Below are 25,358 nucleotides of genomic sequence, written 5' to 3' on the forward strand. Positions count from 1 at the left end.
ATTGGAATAACCTGAACAAATCACAAAATTGGCTGGCAAGGGCATGGCATCATTATCAGAGTGCAATATCTTCAAGGAGAAATTGCGTAAGGCCTTTTAGAAGATTTATTACATTTCTGAAATGAAATAAAATATTAGACCTCTAAATTTTTTTATTTAAATTCTATCAGTAACTCCCTACATTCCTTCTCCCCGCCCAATGAATTAGCCGTTATCATATTTTTGTCTGAGATAAAAATGAATGATCTGGTTTTGATTAAAAAAAAAAGAAAGAAAGGAAAAGAAAAGAAAAGAAAAAGAAACCTTCTGGATAACTTTGAACTATGAATCAGCCTTGGAGCTCTCATTAAACACTCCCTAACATTTAATTGCAGAACACAGTCTCCGCTGTCTCCAGACTGCAGAGTGAGATTCCTGGCAATTACTCAAAGGCAAAAATGGGGGGGGGGGGGGGGGGGGGGGAGGAAAAAAAAAAAAAGGATTATGATTATTATTATTATGATTTAAACCACAGGTTTGGTATGAGGACAGTCATCTGAGTTACAAGTTGCAAATTTCAGAACTTTGCTCCATCACTGAATCCCTCTGCTGGCTTTTGTCAAATGGTATTCATTCTTCACCTCATTTCACCAGTAGGAAACACCGTGCTGGAGTATTATATTTGAAAGTAGTCATACAGCTTTGAATTTGTATTTGTAGGAGCAAACACCATGATACAATGCAAGGCAATTTGAAGAGAAGAAATCATCATTTACTGGGGTAACTATCTTTATAGGTCTTTGCCCAAGACTACTCTTTCTGGTATAACAGGGAAGAGTAATGTTGGTAAGGTTCCCAATTACAAAGCCAAAGCAACTTGTAAGAAAATCCTTTTCTACTGCTTCTTTGCACTTACTCCATTCAAAAAATTGAATACAACATAGCCACTGTGAAGGTTCAGGTGGATATCTGTGTTTGCGCAAAATTCCATCACCACTACTGGATTCTTGTGCTGCTGCTGCTGAGGAACCTGATGGCAATTCAGAGAGGAAAATCTTCTGAAAAACAAGAAGGCAGCAAACAACTTGGGAAGTCAGAAAATGAGGCGATGTGTGAGGGGAAAAAAAAACCAACACAAAAACAACCAAACCATCTCTTTGAATGAGTCATAAAATGCTCTACAGAGTAGAACTTTCATACGTATCTATGAGAATAAATATTTCTCCATTTTTCTCAGGACGTTTCTGATTCAGTCTAATATACTTACAGTTCGATCAGAAATGCATAAATGCTGCCATTTGTAGTTGTATTTGCAGACAAACCATCCAAACTAACTTGTAGATAATTGAGAGTACGGAGATGCGTCGTGAAATGAAGGCTGGAATTCCATGGCTGCAGACATTAAGCACCATAGCCACTGAACCCCTGTACGGCGCTGCTTTTGTGGGGTGCCTTTGGACCTCAGGATAAGCTTGGCTATGGAGTGGTCCCCCTTTTATGCTGACAAAAAATTGAGAGTGCTTTCTTTCTAAGGACACGGATAACCCTGGGGATTCTGGTGCTATAGAAGGGGTGAGGAAGCTGTCTGGTTAGGGAAGCTGCTCCAGCAGGGCAGCAGGCGTGGGGAAGATGATAAAAGCAGAGGGCTCTGGAGTTCAGAAAAAGGAATAGAGGTCACTATGTGCTGTAAGAGCAGACATTCAAAGAAATATGTGGTTTTTTTTCTCTCTGGACTTCTCTACACCCACTCCTTAAGTATGACAGGTGTAGAAATAGAAAAAAAAAAAAAGATCAACCACTGGATTCACTAAGGAGTTTAGTGTAACCAGGTTGGCATTGGTTCAAACTGAGTAGAAGTCTATCCAGAAAGGCAGAGCTTAATACAGAGGTTCTGATTTAGCTGGTGGGCTGCACTTCCCCATCAAAATGGCACTTTTCCAGTGACCAAGTAGGATTGGTTTTACCTTCTCTAGAACAGGCAAATTTCCCTGGATGGACAGAGAAGATGCAAATCTATTAAAGGAGTAACCATTAAAACAAGTGTGATGGGGAAAGCTGTTTTTTAGGAATCACACATCCTTTTAGGTTCTTTGAGGTCCCCTGTCTGCCTCCAATTCTCACAGGAGCTGCAGCTAGGGTTTTCACATTTCATCAGTCTTAATACTAGCAGCTATGAGCACACCATTGATGAACTTGTACCAGTTTCACTCCTAGCAATGGATAAATGCTTCAAGGGCTACTTCCCCTGGAAAAATACTGACAGCTCACTTTTACTTAAGGCAGAAGCTGAGATTAGCACCAATGAGTATGTGATCATACAGATAAGGACTGTTAAATGCTGGCTCTGCCCCAGACAGGTTTACTTTATTTCTGTACTTAGCTCATATTTAACAATCCTTCTACCTCTGGTTATTAAAATGAATCAAAACACTGTGGGCTCACAAGCCCATTACCTGACATTTTCTGCAGTCATTTTCAACAGGTTAAGGCAGGTATACAACAAGCCAGGGTTCTCCACAGGATTCCAGCTGTGGAAGTACTCTGTGCTGTAATTAATTATACTGAGCCAATACACAAAGCTAAGTATATATGGGCCCAGCTATCACTATAATGTGGGTTTGTGTGTACAGTACTTCTAAACGGACACTAGCTGCTCTAACTGTAACAGCACAAATCTAGCAACTGAAAGGGGAAAAGATTAAAAATCTTTAAAAAATCCATTTTTAGCTCTAGGTTTATTTAATCATTCATTACTTTATATAACATCCCTGAGACACCCTATTGGACATATTGATTCAAAGCATTTTGTTAGATATTAAAAAGTCAGTAAAAGTAGCATGAGATGGTTCAGCCACAGCCATGTGGGATTGTTATTGAAACCTGGAAAACAGAGTTGCAATGTAAGCAGTCAAGTCAAATAAGTACAACGTGGCTTCACTTCCAGATGTTGTTTCTTAGCCTTTACCCTTCACCTTGCTAGCCTTATTCCTCATCCTCCAAAGGCCTTTTTCAGATATTGAAAAAATTCAAACTGCAGCCCTGGTTCTTACACATGCTGATAGGAAACTGGAAAAGGATGTTGCCCAGTGGAAGGTGTTGCCAGCTGTGGGAGGGACAGCTTCAGGCAGCAGGTTAATGTTTCGGTGCTGGCTGTGCGATCAGCAGAGAGAGAAGGGACACCTCCACCCTGGAAGGAGTCAGAGCACCGAAGTGGCGCTTTCACCCCGAGCCCCTCTCTGGAGGAATCCGTTTATCTCCATTAGCAATGCAGGGATCCCAGGGAAACAAACCTCTAAACTGATACAGCTCCATTACCTAGCTAGGAGGGAAGTGATGTGAATATACACTCACTCTGCTCCTTCCACTCCTATGTTTTTCATTATCAGCGTGTTGCAACATCAAGGCATGTTACAGGACTCAGAAAAAGCTACGTGTTTCAGGGCAAAATCTAGCTATATAGCAATCACTACAAGGGAACATTTCCTGGGCCAATGCATGGTGTAATTGTTCTGCAAGGCTACTTTTGCTTTCCTCCAAAGCAACCAGTATTAGCGCACACAAGAGATGGGCACAGGACAAGGACACCTGAACTGATTCAGTATGGCAATCTCTATTTTGCTGACTAGTGGGAAACTCTCTGTTAGTTAGGTTATGATAAACATGCATACAACACCACCACATATTTTCCTGTCCACGTAGCAGTGATCGAAATGTACTCAAACAGCAGCATTGCTTAGCCTTGACCTAGCCAGGTATCAGACGAACTGTCCCTTTGTCAACAAGTGTTTCCCTGCAAACGCCACAGAGCCAGGCCCCAGTGCCACAAGCCCTTATATATAGGCTGAATAGGACTCATTGATTTCACTGGCCAAAAAGGGGTTACTTGCACTGTAAGGTTAAGAGACCTGGAGCCCAAGGAGGTAGCTCGGCATTGCCACGAGCAAGCGATATCTCATACATAACAGAGCTGTATCACACCAAGCTTGTCTCGGTATGCAGGGGGAGTAAAGAATTTGTTGTGTGCTTTACTCAGTCACTCTGGCATTATAGTCCTGCTATGCAATAATAAAAGTGAAGTCATCAGGGAAGTCACAGAGGGGGCTCTGGTGACTAACTCCAGACTCTCCCGAGGGTACTCATTTGTCAAGGGACTTGTTCACAGCTAAATGGATGGGAAAGTAGCTCATGTTCTCGTTTCTTTAAAGTGCGCTTGTCACAGAAAAGAAATAAGAGATTTTCAGTTTATGAGAGTAGAGGCAACCTTTCAGGAGTCCAGTTATTTGTTTTGGGTTTGGTTGGTTGGTTGGTTGGTTGTTTTGTTTTGGTTTGGTTTTTTTTTTTTGGGGGGGGGGTTCCTCTCTGTTAAATAAATATTAGAATAATATATGGGGAAAAAAAACCCACTTTCTTCCTCATGCTGGCAACAGGTCATTGCTGCTACTGAGTGCTTTTCATCCAATGATCTCAAATACATTTCACCCGGAGATGGCACATGTTATTACCAGAGATGCGTGGGGAAAAAAACCCCAAGTTTAAAATAAAATAAAATAAAATAAGCTTAACCCATGTAGTTTTCAACTTTATCTACTTTCCTTTGTGGGTTTCCGTGAAATGTTAAACCATATCTATATTAAAATGGGCCCTTTGCATCAAAGATACTAATAATCCAAAATAAAAGCATTTCAGATGCTGATTTTTATTTAATAAACTTTGCATGAAATAGTAGCAAAATAAAAATTTTGATTGTACACAAAGTTTTTGAATGACCAAAGCAGACTTTCCCTTCCCAGTGCAAAATATTTTTTCCAGGTAGATGGACCTAGGAAGTGACTGGGGAATTGGACAAAAACATAGACAGAGAGTTGGCTGGATCACTGGGATCAAAGTATCATACATAGCAGTACAAAGTCCACCTGGCAGTCGGTCACTAGTGGTGTCCTTCTGGGATTAAGTCAAGCCCCAGTACTGTTCAGTGTCTTTATTAATGCCATTGGATGATGGGACAGAGTGCACAGCAAGTTTCTGAACAATATCAGACTGGTCTATCCCTGAAGGACAGGGTTGCTATTCAATGGGTTATAGGCAGACAGGAAAAAGGAGTGGATGGGCACAACATGATGACCAAGATTAAATGCCAAGTCCTTCTATTGGGGAGGTATAACCCCATACATCAGTACAGGCAGAGGTCCAATGAGCTGGAAGGCAGCTTTGCAAAAAAGGACCTGGGGGTACTGGGCTGCTGCGTCTAGTTTTGAGTTCCACAGTACAAGACAGATGCTTGTCCACAGACTTGGAGCGAGTCCATCAGAGGACCAGCAAGGTGATTGGAGGCTGGAGCCGACGTGTGCAAAGAGACACTGAGAGCTGGGTTTGTCCAGCCTGAAGAAGGGAAAGTTGGAGAGATTTCTTATTGCTATGTACGACAATGTTACAAGTTGGGGTAGAGAAGACTAAGCCAGGCTCTTCTAAGAGGTGCAAGAGGAAGGATCATAGAATCATAGAATCACAGAATGGTATGGAAGGGTTGGAAAGGACCTTTAAAGATCATCTAGTCCAACCATCCCCTGCCATGGGCAGGGACATTGTTCACTAGAGCAGGCTGCTCAAAGCCCTGTCCAACCTGACCTTGAACACTTTCAGTGATGGGGCATCTACAGCTTCTCTGGGCAGGATGAAAGGCAACAGACATAAGCTTGAACATGGGAAAATATGATGTGGTATAAGGGAGGAAAAATAAACAAACTACAAATAGGGTGATCAAACACTGGAAGTGGTTGCACAGAGAGGCTGTGGAATTTCCATCCTTGGAGATGTTGAAAACCTGTTTAGGCATGGCCCTGAGCACCTGATCTGACCGGAGCTGCTTTAAGCAAGCATTTGGGATAGATGATGTCTAGTCCAACCTAAGTTATTTGATTCTGTGAGGAGCTCCACTCTTAATATTCTCCCCGACATAAAGAACATTTAAAAATAAAACCATATCTGGTCCTGAACACCCATATAACAGTAAATGAAGATAAATAAAGCAGTAATTATTTCTTTTTCAAAAGGGAGAATAATGCATAATCCATTGCACTCTTGGGTTTATTTGGAAAAAAAAAAAAAAAAGAAAAAAGAAAAAAATAAAAAGAGAAGAAACAAGCATGCAGACTTTGAATGTTCTTTCTGAGAAGGAGTATGAGTCAGTGATGGGCATTGGTTCTTCAGTAAATTTTTATTCTGTTCTCAATACTCAGACCTGGAGTCGTCTCAGTAAATTGAAACAACTGTATTCTCTCTTATCATCAATGGAGGGACAGAGATGTAATCCCAGATTTAGGTGGTCTACATCATTATCTAACAGTGTGTTTCTGTTCAACTGACAGTAGAAGGGACCTTAGAAGGACTACATTCCTGACTTTGGTTAATCTTAGGTAATATAAAGGACCTAACAAGGCCATACCTTTGAGCAAGTTCTCATGGACCAGTAGGCGCCTCATTCCCAATGCAATGATTTTTAAAGCTATGAATGTGCCAATATAGGGACATTCTCACCCCTGTTTCTTTGGCATGGGAAGGGTCTTCTGATGAGATGGGAAAGATCCTACAGAATTATACTTACGCTGGTGGCAGAAAGAAATCAATCAAAGAACAAAACCAGGCATTGTTACCTCAGCTGCAGTGTATGAACTCTGTTTAGCTCTGACGGGTAAGAATAGTAGCCAGCCTGAATGTTAAAGAAAAAGATAGTGTCAGCAAAATGGTATTGCCAGGAGGAAGTAGCTCATATAGTAAGAAAGTTTAAGGACTCAAAGAGAGATCAGCAGCTTCACTAGGACTGTACTTCACCAAAATTTCACTACGAGGGAACTTTTTACAGGTGCTTGAATCCATCAGGTTTGTGGATGCTGGAGGTAGAATGGACGATGACTGTAGTATAAGTGAGGTCTTCAGTTAGGTGCTTCTCAAAGGACAAGCTTCTACTTCAAGAAGCCCATTGGCATTCATTGTCACCAGGCAGACAGAAGCATCATAAATTATACATTCACAGACTTCAAAAAATTCTGAGAAAAAAAATAAGTAAATGGCTGGATGATGAAACAGTTTGAAGCTCCAAGCCCAACTCTTCAAAGATATCTGCACATCAGTTTGCCACACTGAGCTGGAATAAACAGCAACCTTTCTGATAAAAGCCACTTCTTGCCCCTGTAGATGTATTTCTGCTTTTTGAACATGTTGGAAAAAGGGACATGAAGAGTTGTGCAATGGCGAAGATGGAGTGCGGATCCATCAGCTTCAGTGGAATTATTGGGTCTTTCACCAACTGAAGCAGAGATACCAATTGTTTTGGCAAAGGAGAGTAGTCACTCCACCCAAGTCTACTCCTTTTAGTTAGTTAATTCAGAGTTCCAGATGAAGGAACCCCTTTGTATGGAATATAGATTTCCAACCTAATTTAGATGTCTGAAGTCAGACACTGCAAATCTTCATTCTCTCCTTGTAGTTGAGTGTTGGCAGTCATTCAGGAGCAGTGAGTACTAATGAGGACTTCCTGAGGCCAAGCAGAGGCCAGTCCTCCAAACCACGTTCAAATCAGCTGGTGATTCTGACCAAAAAACACACGTGGAGAGTCACACTGAGCAAGGGAATCCAGCTCCCAGCCCCTTCTCCTAGCCAAGGAACTTCCAGAAAACATGCACTGTTCTAACCAGGAAAGTAAAAACTTTGTCACGTCTCTATGTGAAAACGAGAGCAACACACAGAAATGTGCTAGCACTGGGGAAAAGAAGATCAATCATATTTGACTACCACAAAGCTGCAAACATAATAGTATTTTGCATATGGAATACAGGAGGTGGGACATTGTTTTCCTGGGATCAGTTCCCTACAGAAGTAATTAAAGAAATACTGCAGCTTTGCATTCCCACTGTCTCCCTTCTCCTTCCCTTCCCCTTAAAAATCCAGTCCTGGGTGTAGGAAATATAATCATATTATTTGACTTTGATTCTTGGGACACAGGGTGTTCAGTGGCATGCGAATGAAGACACTTTCTTTGGAGAAATCATCCTGAAAGCTCAAATGATTTAAAAATTATTTTTTTTTTTAGTATATATGTACACTTCTAAAATATGGGTTTTTTTCCCTTACAGGACAGTTTCCTAAAGGCTGCCATATGACTGAGAGTTATGTAGCAGCTGTTCTAAAATAGGATATGGCAACCTCTTTAAGCCTGAAGAAACCCATCATAGTTTGTGTCAGCTAAGCCCTATTGGGTTTCTGTGTGTAAGCAGTTGGATACAGGAAACTGCTGTCTGCTAAATGGTCCATTCAGCTTCTGTTTAGGTCTACATGTACTCACCCACACTGCAGCATTTGAAACTGGAACAATATGTATTTCCTGATTCAACTAGGAAGGTGTAGGGTTGATATGATCCTTTAACAACTAGAAGGAAACAGTGAGACTACAGAGAGTACAGATCAGAATGCAACCCTAGCCCTGTCTCTTGGGAACCAAAAATGAAAGGCAAACGTGACAGGAAAATCAGGCGGGCACAGCTTTTGAGAGCCATAGGCTTCAGTTCTAGTTTCTCCTCACATAACTTATAGTGACTCAGGTCACAGTCTCAGCTAGGGGAAGTCACTCAAAAAGAAACCAAATATCCCATTTCACCTCTGAAAGTTAAATTGAAGAATAAGGGATGATTAAAAAAATTAGAACAATTCTTCAGGAAAGACAAATCTAATAAAGTGGGGAATTGTGACTCCTAAAAAAAAATTTGTAAGAATATGAATCATGTAATGAGTATGGGCATAATTATGCTAATGGAAAGTCATGTTACTCTGGGAATGATTATGCTAGGCCTCTGAGCATGCCCTATATAAATTAGTGGTTTCCTTAAACATGAACAGTCTGAAACAAAAATAACTATTCTTGCAGTGAGAAAAATAGAGAAGTATGGGGAAGGGGAGGGCAAGGTCATATCCCTCTACCCAGTCTAATATGCCTATAAATATTTCAAAGCTATTGTATATATTCTGTGCTAGGTGCCAGTCCTATTTTACCAAAGTAGAGTAAGGGAATGTTGTCAAACCCCCAGTCTAGAGGTAATCTCAGATCATTATTTAGTGCTTGCGTTAGAAAAACAGACAGAAAAAACAACAACCGATCTCTAACTGAATTCAGTAGAAGCCCTAAGGAACAGATTATGCTTCTAGATAAAGGTCTTGCTACTATCCAACCAATATACTTGTGAAGGAATTACTTCTTCCCTAGAACGGGAAGGCCACAAGCTGCTCCAGCCTTACAATGTGGGATGCATGCCACCTCCTCTGCATCAGCTCGGTTGTTCACACTCGGTAACTTCCTACTCACCGCCGTCCCTTCGCGCTCACAGCGGGGGTGGGAAGCTCCTGCTTTCTTCTGTGGAGTGAACCTGCGAAAGATCTGAGGGCATACAATAGCATGGGGAACTTTGTATCCCATTTATTTAGATATCGTGACCATGACCTACATAAAGGGCTTAAGATTGTTCTGAGAAATTGTACATTTTTTGCTTTTTACTTTAGTTTTTATTGAAGAAAACTGTTGCCTCCCTACCCTTGATCTATATTCTCAAGAAGTGTAAAGGAACCCTAAAGATGGTGATTATTTTCCTTAAGAACAGAAGGATCAAAGAAATCTCAGATGAAATTTGAATTAAAACACCAGCTTGGCTCAGCACTTCAAACTGCAACACTGACTCCGTAACTGGAGCGATGTCTAAAGCAGAGCCACGTGTGTTTTGCAGAGGCACGTTACCAGTGAACGCAGAGCTGCCGAGCAGACCGTGCCGCAAAATGCCGCGTACCTCTGGCAGCAGCTGCTCGGGGGTCATCAGGCTGGTGCTCTGAGACAAAAGGAGATTCAGTGACCCCACTAAGGCATCGCCGTTGCGTAGAGGAACGGACGTCCTGGAAGGGTCACCAGCAGCAATCTCTCCCACCCTGCCCAGGCACCGAACACCGTGCCTGCTGCTACGCCCCTCAAACGCACCGGGACCCCGTGCTGCAGCCCAGCTGGGCTGAGCTGTGGCAATGAACACAAAGGGCCTCCCCTGCTTCTCCCTTCTCAATTGTTTTAGGGTGCTGCCTGTGTCGTTGAAATATATAAACGCATATTCTTTTCTTTTGCGTGAGTAGAATAACAGCATTTGCATGTGAGGTGCGGAGACCAGAAAAAAGGAGGCTCCTCACCCCTCGCCTGCCTCTCAGCACCTTATGTTACTTTTCTACCTGAAAACAGCTCATAAAAATCTGAATTCCCCCACCCAGGAATTTTTGCAGGTGAAGGAAATAGCTGTTATGGGCAGATCAATTTATCTTGCTTACTCCAGGTAACATTTTAGTTCATTGAGAAGCATCAAAATAGCCCAGTAAGATATATTCCTCAAATAATGTGATATTGAATCGTATGGGTAGTTTTTTTCCTGTGAGTATACTGAAGATCTCTTATACCTCGTTGACACCTTACAAGAGTCACAGGAGATTATCCCATAGCATTGGATGTCCCTAGTATTTTGAAACAATGTATTTCAAAATACTTTAAAAAAAAGGGGGGGGGGGGGAGAATTTCTCAGAAAGCCAACCAAACTGTTAATTCTCAGTATGTGATTTGGGGGGGGGGGGGGAGAGATAGGCATCTTGAACCAATTAAAATCACTTTTCTCTACTGCAGTCAAAGCCTATTCTTGATACAGAGCTTTTCTTTTGTTTTCAATTCTCGTTTCTTTCTTGCTTTGGCAGGAAAATATTTTAAGCAATTTTTCTTTATCAAGGGAAAAATGTTTTACCTCTGTTTTCTTCAGACTCAAAAATGGTTATACTCAAGCAAAGTTAAAAAAAAATATAACACAACAACATTTAGGCAATGACAAGCAAAGAACTTTTTCCACTATGATAGAATAAGTTTCTAAAAGTCATGAGAAGCTGAACTGAAAGTATATTAGCAATTTCTGCTGCTCCTGCTCTCCTGCCAGAGACAGGACTGGATGAAAATATGTAGACCTTGAGAGCTTTTCAGTTCAGAAGGCAGCAATTATGAATTCAAATTCAGACCTTCATCAAGATGACATGACTAGAACAGATGCCCCACATCAGGCTGGACAAACCTTAAGCGTGAGTCATGAGGAGGAGGAGTTAGGACCAGTAATTCATAACCTATACCTGACCACTGAAAGTCTGGACTCACCTATTCTCTGTATCACTACAGATTACCGAGAAGAAAGTGTCACCCTGTAAATTTAAAGTTGTAGTTCCCAAAATTGGATCACTGAGACTGGGTGCTCTCTGGAGCTTTCCTTTGTGAAAGGCAGGGTGATGCTTTAGCCTGTTTGCTGCTACCCATAAATGTGCAAAGGCACATACGTATCTTCCCAACACCTCTTTTACAAGTTGTTAATATTATCTGTTAGCACATGCGATGAAAGGTAAGATGCACACAACTGTAAATAGAAGGGTAGAGGTGTCAGTGAGATAATGTCTTCGCAGAGCTGTGACCTGTGAAGTTTGAATATCCAGAAGCACAAAGAACCTGCCTAGCCCCACTACCCTTAGTACTCCCATCTGAATTGTGAGAGGTGGTGGAAAGTTCTTTTCATTCTTAAAACAAGGGAGGGGTAAGATGTAGGGTTGTACAAGCATCAGCTCATTAGGTCCTAACCCCCTTGCCACATATAAGATCTCTTCTTGAGTTAACAGCATGCTGTGCTGATTTTCTTTGCTATTTCTAGTGCATAGAGTGTAATTTCCTGCTCTAAATGTGATTTTTAGAGGCTCACTTTTGCATCTTACTGTCAACCCCACACGCACACTTTGGGTTTTATAGAAAGCACTTTTATTCTCTTGGATCTACAGCACTATTGAGTGAGTCTTTACTGAAATTGTTTTTGGTTTTGCTCTCTTTTATCTTTTTAATGGTATTTCCTACCAAATTGACTTGCAGATGCTAATACTTTGACAACTAAAGAAGCAGGTATGTCTGAGTTGTCATCTTGCAGTCAGTTTTTCAAGAGGCAAAAAGGAGTGCTTCCCCACCAATTTATTTAACTTTTTACCTACCTACCTGCATTTCAAAAGCTATCTTTAAGACTCTTTTATGGAGATACAGCTCTTAAGCATTTAAGAAGCTTCACAAGGATTTAGCCATGCAATTCATATAGTCTCTAATAGAAATTATGTGGTTAATTCCCCATGCAATCCTTGGACTTTTTTTTTTTTTTTTGAACTATAGCTGGGCAATTTGTATTTGCTGAAATGTGGCCAAAGTTCCCTGTTAAACGTCAGTAGGGGAATTATGAAACCTCTTTGCACAGTAACTCACTTCTTTTACGGAACCGAGCCCACATTGCTCTTATCTTTCCATATTAGGCCTGATATGTTGTGTCAAGCATTTCAACCTCTAGCTTCCATCAAAAGATAAATGACAGCTGTCTCTGAATTAATGGAACATGAGAGCAGATCACTGCTCTGCACCCTGCACCCTATGAAATGTTTAAGTATGCACTCACCTGACCTGACCTTGCTATTTCCACTTTTCCAATTTGTTTTCTGGTGATTGAGAAAGGTGAGGGAACAGTTCGGATCCCATGCAGGATTTTTCTGTCAAACACCACTGTGCCATCCATCAGAAATTGCCTCTGTCCTTCTAAAATCAACAAGGTATTTAATAAAGATGTCTTTTTAAAAAAAAAAAAAAAAAAAAAAAAAAAAGAAGAAGAATCTCTGAACTTCATGGGATTAGCTTTAATTTTTATTCTTCTCCTGTTATGTCCAATAATATTTTTCTTAAATATCTTCCTGTGATATACTGTTGGGTCAATTTTGTTAATCTGGCTAAACCACAAGGCATTTCATTGCATAGACTATAAAAGCAAACCCCACCTCACCCCACTCCCAAAAAAAGAAAGAAGGAGATTAGAAATTATGGTCTTGAAATGTTTCTGAAATAGCAGACTGAAATTATATCACTCTAGATTTTGTTTTGCGAATTGGATTCTTCACCATGCAGCAAATAAGAACTTGAACCAGCGATCACATGTATTTTATGTATAATAGGTATTGTGGACGTATAGATGTGTGTATATATATGTTATATGTATTTGTGTGTGTATAGTATTAAAATATATTAAAAAAAAAATTGTATTATTTTTATAGGTTCCAAAGTAAAGTTGTGAAGAAGCCCAGCTTAAAAGGAAGACCTGGAGGAGTAGACTAAACCAGGACTTGTCTCTAAAAACAAATGCGTAATTTTATCCAAATGTCCCAGTGTGAAAATAATTACTATGGGGGCCTTAATTAGGATAAATGGGACACCACTAAGCTATCTAAACACTGTGGTCCAGACTGCAGAGTGTCCTTTCCAGTACAGCAGAAGCCCCAGAGGAACAAAGCCCCGGAGGTGCGCTGTGATGTCAGCTTGCACCGATTGCGAGGGACAGGCAAGTACGGCAGGGTTTGGCAACAGCAAGAAGGATGAGAACAGTGAGTATTTCAAGACATTCATAAATACACTTTAAGCAGTAACCTCTGTCTCACAAGCAGGATGAAGGCGATGGGCTAACCTGAGTCTCACATTTTTAAAAGGTCAGTCATCCAATTGCTCACACAAAAAATGTCACAGTACTTATGTTCCTAATTTTAACATACAGCTGCTACAATGGCTTTCCAAAGTGGGTATTTATACGTTTGACTGACTGGATTTCACTTTCTGCTACATCAGTCATACCCTAGTCACGACAGCTGAGGTAAAGCAAAATAGATCTAGTGTCAAAGATAGGAGAATCAGACGTGTAAACTGATTTTTTGAGAATAAGATACCTAGCTTACAATCTCTGAGGTTATAATATGGATGCTAAAACAGATAAGAATTTTTGTGTGTACGTTTCTGTGCATAAGTTTTTAAACAGTATTCTAGACATATTCTAGACATCTTTTTCATTTTGAATTCCACTCTGTGGCAATATGAGGAAAAAATTTCCATATAGATGGAGATATAGGCAGAGTAAAAGTGTGTGGATGAGGCCAAAATTAGAATAAAGACAGGATTTCATTTTTCAGTGATCTGAACTTGACATTTTCATAAGCTTCTCTTATGGTCCATAAACAAAATAAGAACAGAATCAATGTCTGCTGTTTTTATAGCCAGTCTCAGAGGCTCAATATGGAAGAATGACATTTGGCCTCATCAGAATAAGAAACTGGCTCCGTATGTGCCACTGGTGGCTGTGCTCACTCGTACGCGTCTCCTGAGCATTGCAAGTGTACTTCTGAACTGTAGAGAATGCAGCGAGCAGGCTTTTTCATCTCTATGCACAATCTAAGGCTTTTTGCTTTCTCTTTGACCATCTGAATGCGAAAAAATATGCATTATTTTTATCCACTAAAGTATGTCATGGCTGCTTATGTGTAGGTATTCTTCTGTGAGTGGAGCGTACTAGCCACAGTAGGAATACAGTACTGAAAATGCTTAAACAGAGACTTCAGACATACACATCATTACTCAGCGGAAGAGCACTGTTTATTCAAGTGCTTCATATGACTTTAGCATTATAACAATTAGTTCATATGTTTTATGGAAATGGTAACTTCAGCAAAGGTGCAAACAGCTGCAACTTCGTTGGTTCTAATGAAGCTAAAACTCAAGACCAGATTCACGCACTAGATAGATACAAATGTGACCTGCTTCTCTGTAAAGACCCTTATACTTAGGATACCGGTATGAACACTAGGTGCTGCGCTACCTAAATAACACTAACAGCAGAAAAATAAACCAACAGTATAGTAATTAAAAGCAGAAAGGTGCAGAGACAGATTATAAACTGCTTTGCTCCTCATCAGCACCAAATGGAGCTAAGAATGTGTAGGCTGTTTTTATGTATTTGTAGCCTGAAGGATACCACAGCGTTTCATAAACCATATGGGTACAGCACTCTGAAATTACATTGGTGGGGAATGGTGCCCAAACCTTAGCCTAATGCCACAAGCATAAACCTAATTTTTCAATAATAAATATTGGAAATGTGAGTGTCCATAACAAACCAAAGGAATGGTGTCATTTTGAAGTGCCATGGGAAAGAGTCAAAGGCCCAGCCTAAAACTGGGGGATCAGCAGATGCCAACACGGCCTAAAAGAAGTTGACCAGCTGACTACAACCAGCACTGTCTTTTTTCAAGAATGAAAGGGAGAAATGAAATTTAGACCCTAACTCAGAGTTTATGCATGTGAATGGACAGCTTTATACAAGCTCACATTCAAGCATTTTTTAAATCTTTGCAGGAATTAGTCACTAGTGTTTGACTCATTGTCAACCTAATATAAAAAAAAGCCTGCAGTAATAATTTACTTGTGCTCTGTTCTCCCCTTTAGAGTTACAAAAGTTAAGCACATTCTGTAAATTTGATTTTTCTTTGAATTGAAATTGAAAAATAACCTCAGACACTGAACTGGCATTCACTAGATGAGGATGTACACCCAGGCCTTTCAGAGACCTTCTGTACCACTGGCTTCCTGCGAGGGCTCTGCAAGAGAGCATGGCTCTGATCGGAGGGTGGCTTTTGGGAGGAAGAAGGGTAGAGGAGAGAAAGCAGATGCATGCATATGCTTAGGTTATTGGTCCAGGAGGTACTGATGTGTCCATAGGTACAATTCCTGACAGAGTGTTTCTGGTGGTGGAGGTTTCTGACCTGCATTTGTGTCAGACGTGGCTGAGGCTATTCGCCATGGGCCAGATCACCGAACTAAATTCAGCTTTGCTCAGAGTTGTATTGTAAGTCTCATGCTATGACATGTACTTCTTGAACAAGGAATAGTTTCTACCTTTATTAAAGAAAGGAGAAAGTAAGATTCTGGTAACAGCGAAAAGACTAGAAACTGCTAGTACTAAGTGCTTAAAATCATAAAGAGAAAAAAATGATTTTTTTTTTATTCTCATAATTTTCAAGCCATGAGATCTTAAATTTAAGTGCAATAAAGGGAAACACTTAAAGAATAATGAGTGAAAAGAGGAGAGTCTATCTGGTTAGGTAAATTGTCGATGCTTCAGCTTTTCACCCCTACTCTGGGGTCTGAGTAAGAGCATCCTGTATAACATTTCTTACCTTGAGGTAAAACATCGTAAAACATCATAAATCAGGAGCATTTTCACAGAGGAACAGGAGTCCATTGTGAGCCAGCAAGATGCTTTTGGAAGGAATACAAGAGTGAAATTTTGTGAAATGCTATCCTTATTGACTTGTTTCTTATTCTGCAATATTAAATAAAAACTTATTTCCATTTTGCTTTTTTCGATCACATTCGAGTAGTTTGTTGGGTTTTTTTACCACCTTGCTCTGCTTCATGTGATATTCTGCCACTTTCTGCCACTTGATTTGGCAGTGCCAGTCATCTATATTGCGTGATCTTTTGACATGGTTGCAGACTTCACAGCATACCAGTGTATATGCTCTCCATGACCTGAAAGAACATACCTGCTGGACTCTCACTCAGGAACCTCTAATTTGGGTCAGGGGGTCAGGATGTGCCTGTGGGGAAAGGGCAGGGTGGAGAACCATTGAAGAAGAGGTGACTCTAGCTTTTCCTGGCCACCGTCAGCTAGCCAGCCCCGCAGGAAAAGCCTCTGCATGCTCTGATTGCAGCACCGCACTCCTGCGTGCTCCTGCAGAAACACACAGGCACGTGAACAGGCGAGAGGGAGTGCTTCTTGCACCCATTAAGGAATTAACAGGACATAATCTAGCTCTCTATAATTAGTCAGCGATACTCATTCACACTACAGTGATCACTATTATTAGCGAGAATAAGCAGCGTAGTGGGAGACCGGCAAGCAAACCTTTATGCTCCAAGGTTCTCGGTCATAACAGCCAGGTGCCGGTGTGCACCCCCTTCCCTCAACCACTGGGGCAGGGTCACCGATGAGCCTTCTGCTGCGCGAAGGGATGAGGCAAGCGCTTTTTACTCACTAACAGGGGCAACATTTATTTTCTTCGTGGTATTGCTGCTGTTTTGCAGGGTATAGCACTAACTAAAGAAACCTTCTGCCAGTGCAAAGGGAAGTAAAGCACCTGGGGAGTAGAAAGGGAAATTTTATGAAACAGAGCCTGAAGTTTTTCCTCCAAGAGGTGCTGTACACATCCACAAGCTCAATGTATCTCTCTAGAAGGGATGACTGTGGGAGAGAGTGCAGAAGTGCTCTTTAGAGTTATACTAAAGAAAATACCACTTGTGGAAGGGCAAAACCAACACAATAGGTAAAAGAGAACCCATCCAGTGGAAGTGGATATGGATGTAATGCATCACCATTTATTTGCTGATGCAGACATTGAAGATAGATTGCCTGTTCTGATACCTATACACTAGTTGCGGGCTAGATATCATCTCAGCACAGTGTATCACTGCTATTCAAGCAGCCACCGTAGGCATGAAATTACCTGAAAGACACATCTACGAAGTGATTTCAATGCAGAGAGCTGCCTGAGAGACTTATTATACTGTAATAATATAAATATGTAAACATTACACTCTGGAAGTCTTATTGATCCTTGCTACCAAACATGACATCATTATTAATAAAAATGTAATGGGAGAGTTATAAATATGCAAAATAATAGCATATTAACCTAAATAACACCAACAAATTGTACAGCTTAGCATAAAATTGAAAACCACTAACCAAACACTGCGTGGTTTGTTCATACTAGGAGCAGTCAGGAATCATGCATAATGCAACAGTGCAACTGCTAACAACAGCCTCATGAAGATAATTTAAGCTAGAGCTGGACAAGCTCCAGGAAATCTGCCTAGAGAGTAAATGCTGAGCTTTTCTTCTCTTTTTAAGTGAAAGAGCTCTGAGTTGTTTGGCTCACTGTCCCAGGTGAGTCTTATTAAAAGGCAAAGGATGATTTTAAAAGTTAAGGAGGAGATAAACAGCTTATAAATAATACAAATTTATATAGCTATATTAAAAAAACCCACAAAAACCACCAAACAACCCCCCCAAAAAAACCCTAAAACAAACAAAAAAAACCCAACAGAAAACAAACCCAAGCCACCAAACAAAACCACTAGATGAGTCCATACAGCTTGGAAAAAGAAAAGAAAAAAAAAAAGCAAGAAAAATGAGCAAAAAGAGAGACAGTCTGTTGCCAAATGTTATTCATTAAATAAAAAGTATTACACTGCAGAAAAGAGTCCAGAGAATGTCAGACAACATAGCAAAGAAAGGTTAGACTATAAATTGTTCAAAGCTGGCATCATATTTTATATCCAGTTAAATACTGAATATTTACAACCTGTATAAATAACATTATTAGTAAAAAACATTTCTTATAATAATTAGGAAGACACACCACTAATGAGAGTGGAAAGCATGCTGCAGTTCAAGCAGAAACAATAGGCTTAATGCAGAAATTACTTGTGGAGGGTTTTGCCCTATGTTATACAAGAGGTCAGACTAGCTCCTCCAAATGGTCTCTTCTGGTCTTGTAGTCTACAAAACTTGGATATTTTAGCTGACAGAGACTTTTCCTCACTCTTCAACTTGTTTTCCTTTTTGCAATTGGATAAGGGAAGAATCCTTGAATTCCTAAAAAACATAAATTAAAAAAAAATAAATAAAAAAATCATTAGTCCTGACAAGGACTGAGTGAGTCAATGGCAGTGTGGAGAATCTGAGTCCTTGGCTTGAGACAGCACTGTCCCATATCCAGAGATCCCACCAGCTGCTGGGAGAACCTGCCATCAGAAGAAGAACTGGCAAGAATGCCTCTGTTTTACTCAGTAACTTTAAAGCCCAAGGGAGCATATTTTATTTTAATTAATTTCTTTTTTTGTTTCCAAAATATATTTGCTGAAATTTCCATTTAATGAGAAATATGAAAGAAAGATTTAGTTTAGTTGAGTGCAATCAACAGACACACGTACAAAAGACCAATCTAAATATCTTGCAAATCACAATTCCTGTGATTTAGTCCTAATTGGATTCACAACAAATTCTTAACAAAGTTTCTATTATTTGCTAACTGCAAATTACCTAATAGCACTTGAAAGGTACATTAACCTTTCACAGAAACTGGGCTGAATTTGGAGTTTGTAATGAACTCCCAAATTAATGAGATTTGGAGGACTTCATAATAAAAGAATAAATATTAGAAGTTAATTAGCTATTTTCTTCAAACCACTGTGAAAACTCTAACTAGGTAATCCTCATCCCCTTCCTTGTGATATGTTTAAGTGTTGGTGAACCATCTGGAAAGCAAGTGTGTGTTCATGATCGTTCCCTTAATGCCATGACTGAATTCCTACTGTTCAGTACGATTTTAATTGTATGCAGTGTTTGAAGCATCACAATTTTATTGCATGATTTGGGGTTTATGTTACATCCTTAACAACTAAATCTGTGGGTAGCACAGATTTTCTTAAGTATTTTACTGTCTTCATCATTCAGGAGGAGAGGAAAAAAAATAAAGAAGCAAACACACCCTAAAGTCTTGGAACCCAGAAGAAAAAAGAACCTCAAAATATTTAAGTAATCCACAGAAAACCTTGTGGTTTCCTAGCATCAAACTCAACACCTGAAGATTCGGGATTGTTCAGAACATTCAGATGATATATACACTGTTTTATGCTAGTGCCCAATGTCAAGCTCTGACTTTATATACACACACACGTGCCTTGATATATACACACACTACCTCACCTTGCCACAGCACGCGCTGCCAGAGTGAGAAGGGTAGGTTGAGAAACCAAGACAGAGAGATGTGAAATGACTGACCCTAAGAAGATAACCAAACCAGAGGCAAAGCAAGGCATAAAGCTCAATTCTGACTCTAAAACCAAAGTCCATCCTGAGAAGACACAGACTTTTTTCTTTCTCTTTTTTTTTTGTTTTTGTTGTTGACAAAACAGCATTTTTCAGTTGGTATATTATTTCATACCGACACATTAAGGACATAAAGACTGCTGCTTCTCACTACTTGAACATGGAGAGGTCTTTTAGTTAAACCTTAGTGCTAATTTCTGTCACTTCTGCTTCTTCCCAACTGGTGATTCAGAAATGAAACTTCTTTCAGAGAGAATTTCACAGGCAGCAGGTGATATCCTGAGCTGCAACAGTGTTTGGTGGTTTTGGCTGTTCAATGATTCTTGTCCCTCCCAAAGTTCTTCTTAGTGGAGGTGGAGAAGAAAAAAGGAGGAGGAACATATTACACATCCTTAGCATTCCCGTTTAGCTTTACAAAAACTGCTGTCAGTGTGTCTTAGGTTGATGTGTAGCCTTTATTCACAATATCCCCTACTCAATCTTTCCTTAAAGTTCACAACATTTGCGTTTTTGGGAGTCTGGCACTGAATTCAACAGGCTGGAATAGTCTCACAGAATGGACTAGATAAGTGCATAAAAATAATAGGAGCAAAGAAAGAAGATTTCAAAGTACATTAATAACCTGTGGAACTTACTGCTAAAGGACATCATTGGAGACCAAGAATAAATTGAGATTCAGGGAGGGATTATACTTTCTCACAGATAACAACAACACTTTCAGTTCCAATAAAGTGAAACAGCAGAGCCTGGAGCATCTGTGAGCCCCTGCTTTGCAGATGACTGCGTTGCCTTTCAACAGTCTATTTGAAAATGTCAATTGGCATCAAATCTGATGGCTGTACTTGGGTTTCTAGAACCTGTCATCCTGAAGGAGGACCCCAGCACCTTCGCCCCCAGGACCCATGCCAGCTCAGGCTGTCACCTGTCAGTCTCATCCACAGGGTGTACTTGGGTCTACCTTCAGGAAGGAGCTGCAGCAAGCACACAGAGAGGATTTTGGAAGGACTAGGAGCAAATACATGTAAGGGCAAAAGGTGGCAAGGAATTAAGGAGGAACTTCTCCAAAAGCAGGTATTTTTGCTTCACTGATTTTTTGAGCCTTCTCCAGGTAACCAGACCAGATGGACCGTCCATCTGACCTGGGATTGCCATCCTTGTATTTCTAAATGCTAAAGTGACATTTGACAGAAAAAACATGCAATACTTCCTGTATTAAGTGATTCCATTTATTAGCTTTTGGGCTCTAATGTCCTCTTAAGTGCCAGGTATGAATGTGTTACAAGAGCGTGGCATGCTTTTCTCTGTGAGTTGAAAGTATACCTGGAAGATCACTCTGTCAAGATGTAAGGGTTCAGTTTTTGCAGATGGGGACCAAGATGACTTCACCTTTTCTCCATCAACCTTTCTACATAAGGTATCAATAGCCTGTTGGTCATGCTTACCACATTTGAGACAGGGACTGCAAACTAGCTACAACATTTTAAACAGTAAGTTTGGTAGAATTGCTCATTTCCTCTAAATCACAGGCAATTGCCATCAAAGAACTCAGCACTGCAAAATGCTGAGATTTTTATCTTGCAAAGAACAGAGATGGCACTCATTATAATTGTTTTGGGTTTATGTGGCAAGGTTTTGGTAGTCAAGGGGCTACAGGGGTGGCTTCTGCAAGAAGCTGCTAGAAGCTTCCCCTGTGTCCAGTAGACCCAATGCCAGCCAGCTCCAAGATGGATCCACTGCTGGCCAAGTCCAAGCCCATCGGCAACAGTGCAGTGGTAGCACCTCTGGAATAATAGAATTAAGAAGGAAAAAAACTTAGGAACGATTTTTGCAGCCAGAGGGAAGAGTGAGAAGATGTGAGAGAAACAACCTTGCAGACGCCCAGGCCAGTGAAGAAGGACTGAAGAAGGACGGGTGCCAGAGCAGAGATTCCCCTGCAGCCCGTGGTGAAGACCATGGTGAGGCAGGCTGTCCCCCTGCAGCCCATGGGGGTTGGTGGTGGAGCAGAGATTCCACCTGCAGCCTGTGGAGGACCCCACACTGGAGCAGGTGGAGGCACCTGAAGGAAGATGTGACCCAGAGGGAAGCCTGCGCTGGAGCAAGTTCCTGGCAGGACCTGTGAGAGAGCACCCATGGAGAGAGGAGGCCACACCAGGGCAGGTTTGCTGGCAGGACTTGTGACCCCATGGGGGACCCACGCTGGAGCAGTTTGCTCCTGAAGGTCTGCACTGCATGGAAGGGACCAACGCCAGAGCAGTTCGTGAAGGACTGCAGCCTGTGGGAAGGACTCACATTGGAGAAGCCCATGGAGGACTGTCTGCTGTGGGAGGTATCCCATGCTGGAGCAGGGGCAGAGTGTGAGGAGTCCTCCCCCTGAGGAGGAAGGAGTGGCAGAGACAACGTGTGATGAACTGACCACAACCCCCATTCCCCATCTCCCTGTGCCGCTGGGGGGAGGAGGGAGAGAGAAACGCGAGTGAAGTTAAGCCCGGGAAGAAGGGAGGGGTGGGGGGAGGTGTTTTAGGTTTTATTTTTCATTATCCTACTCTGATTTGATTGGTAATAAATTAAAATAATTTTCCCCAAGTTGAGTCTGTTTTGCCCATGACAGTAACTGGTGAGTGATCTCTCCCCACCCTTATCTCGACCCAGGAGCCTTTCATTATATTTTCTCTCCCCTGCCCAGCTGAGGAGGGGAGTGACAGAGTGGCTTTGGGGGGCACCTGGCCTCCAGCCAGGGTCAACCCACCACAATCATGCCATTGGAATTTTTATATAATGAAAACTAGGTTGAAAAGGTTTAAAATTATATGTTTGCCATCACAGCCAATGCTACCCATATAGATAACCATATACATACATATATATGTGTATGCATATGTATATGTGCATGTATACATATGTATAAGCTCATGATTGTGATTCTCTTCTGCGCTTTTAACAAGAGCACATCTTTGAGAGGGCAGAATAACTTTCATTAAAACAAGGATTTCAAGATTAGACAGTGCAGTATTGTGTTGCCTTGAAGCCCCCCAACAATGGAGGAAAACATACATTCATATATAATTTTGCGTCACAGAGTTTATCTTACTGGATTTCAGAACATAAAAGGAACAATCTGCAATAGGCACAGCTTCACTTCAGCATCTGAACAAACATGGATTCTGCAGATAGGGCTAAATCTTGCTATTGATTACAGTAGGAGTTTAAGTAATAACTTTTAGACACATTAAATCCTGCATTTTAAACACAGTCTTAATTTCCATTTTTGTATGTTTTCTGCTCTAACAAAGATTTTTCTTTTATGTATTGCAACACAAAAAAGAAGGCTGTTTTTCCCTTAGTCTACCTACCCAGATTTCAGCAGAATCTGTGATGTCTGGGTCCAGCCTTACACACTGCTATAACTGTGCAAATGCAACAAGAGCCAGATGTGGCTATTCTGCAAGGCTTATTTATGTACAGTGGAGGGAGTGAATAATGAAACATCTGAGCAAATAACTTACTCCAAGTGACAGAAATTTGTTTCCTGTATATTTCTCTAAATAAATTGCTATTAAGGTAACGTATAAGTATTATGCATTTTGCTTGGAGTGATCATGACATTTGATTTTATTTTTTTTTCACAAACATTTCTAAGGAAATTTGTCAAAAAGATAGTAGATAAAATGTAAACCAGAACTTGTGGTGAAGCATTTATTTTCTTTCTGCATTGAAAATTGTAAAGCCACACTTCCAAAGGAGAAGAATAAAAATAGCACTAGCAACGTTTTACATGGCAACTGTGCATGCTAAATACAAAAAAACCTTTCAAGCCTCTTGCAAAAACACATTGCTGCAAACAGACAGTCATTAATGCTGTAACCATGGTTTGTACACTAAAATGTACTTTAACCACATGGGACTCCCTTTTGGTAGAAAAGGAATATCAACCTTTGTTTACGGTCTTTGAACCTAGCAAGGGTCAAGAGACATGATCCTTACTGCAGCAGGATCTGGTGCAACGGGACTGGTATTGAGAAGGGAAGGGTCTACATCGCTTCTGTTAATGGTTTCTGGAATGTGGTAAAAGGGATCCAAAAAAGGAAGAACATGCTCTGTCCTCCACCTCTGCTACTGCAGCATATAAGGGAAGAGAGAGAGGTCTGTCTTGTGGTTTTCCCACTACCACAAAAGAGTCCTTTAAAGATTGACAATTAAAGCCCAATCAAGACTGCATCGGCATTGATACTAACTGATGTCCAGAGGGACGCTCTGTCAATTGTGAACTTGCCTCTTTCTCTTCGCTCTGCTCCTCTCCTCTGCCTCTGAGGAATGCAGCTGGCAATTTTCCCCAAAATGCTTGTAGTAAATCAGGACATGAGCAGACCCTTCATGGTCCCAGACAGACAGACAGGCTTGTGTTCTTCAGTCTGTCTACTAAGGAGCAGTGAAAGCTGGCACAGGGGAAAGTCCAAGTAAGCTCATAAAGAATCCTGTTAGTTCTACTACTGGTATTCACTATACTTTACCCTTACTATTCTGTCTTTCTCAGCTTGATGAAAAGCCTCTTTGGAAAACTAACTACTTCCTCGCCCTTTCCCAAATTACCTCCCTCTCTTGCCCCATGCCCTCTTGGGCTTCCCCACTCCCACTTCTAACTCTCAGGCCACCTCTAGCACTGCTCTTCACATAAGCCTCAACTGAAATTCATTAATGCCTAGTACAAAGAATCCATCTCAAACACACTGCGGTACATGTTTCTTATGCATTGATACAGAGCATTAAGGACAAAGGCACATTCTACAGTAACGTGATTGTTTTTATTCCCCTGTTTATATCCTAACAAAAGATGGAAATTAGCTTTCAGCTCATTTCTCTTCTGCCTTTTGCAAGGCTGCTTTGCAATATTTCTAGAGGACTCTTGAACACCTTACAAGTACCTGAGCTCTTGAGATCCGATAGTCTCAGTGCTGCAGCAACTTTTGGCACACAGTTTACTGCATGCTTAGAAAGTCAGGAGCCCTAAGCTCCTCTTCCCACAGTCTGCTCCAGCTAGATTTGATGTATCACCCATGTGCAAGTCCTGCTGCTGCTCGAGGATGAGACTGCTCCAATAATGGCGCCAGGGAGCAGCAAGAGCAGTGCTGCTCCACAAGGAAGGACAAGCGAGGAGCCGAGGGCAACCAACAGCACAGGCAGTGCTGTTCCTGCCAGGGCACCCTCCTCCACTGCCTGAGCACCTGGGGATAGTGACCAGGATGAGTGACCTTGGGCTGGGCAGAACGGAGGCTCCTGGGCCACAGGCAGGGCTGGAGGAGGCACCGTGCAGGCAGGTCAGGGCCAGCAGCCAGGGTGGCCGTGCCCTCAGAGCCATCACAAAGCGCTCTGGTTCTCTGTGGGTCAGTCCTGCTAGCCTCTTCCCTGCCTGCAGAACAAAGTTGTCTTTCACCAGTGGATTTCAGCTTTGGTTTGCGGCAGTTGAGCTACACTGGCCACACACAGCAACTCTGATCAGTTCAAATTCTCCATCTGTTCCTCTTTGCTCTTCACCTACACTCTGAATCATGA

At 41.2% G+C, this 25,358-nt stretch overlaps 1 long non-coding RNA gene across 2 annotated transcripts in view; it reads right to left on the reverse strand.

Annotated features, from left to right (window-relative positions):
* LOC142600437 (uncharacterized) overlaps positions 1–12,743 on the reverse strand; it is a 29,619-nt gene extending 16,876 nt beyond the window's left edge. The window contains exon 1 of one of the 2 annotated variants that reach the window (XR_012833910.1): positions 12,504–12,743. This is a non-coding gene — a long non-coding RNA (uncharacterized LOC142600437). Of the gene's footprint in view, positions 1–6,629; positions 6,687–12,503 lie in introns of those variants that run through there. The other variant, XR_012833911.1, reaches the window with a different exon arrangement.
* Positions 12,744–25,358: the final 12,615 nt, after the last annotated feature.

This window comes from Balearica regulorum, chromosome 2 (assembly GCF_011004875.1).
Source record: "Balearica regulorum gibbericeps isolate bBalReg1 chromosome 2, bBalReg1.pri, whole genome shotgun sequence".
Classification (NCBI taxonomy): Eukaryota; Metazoa; Chordata; class Aves; order Gruiformes; family Gruidae; genus Balearica; species Balearica regulorum.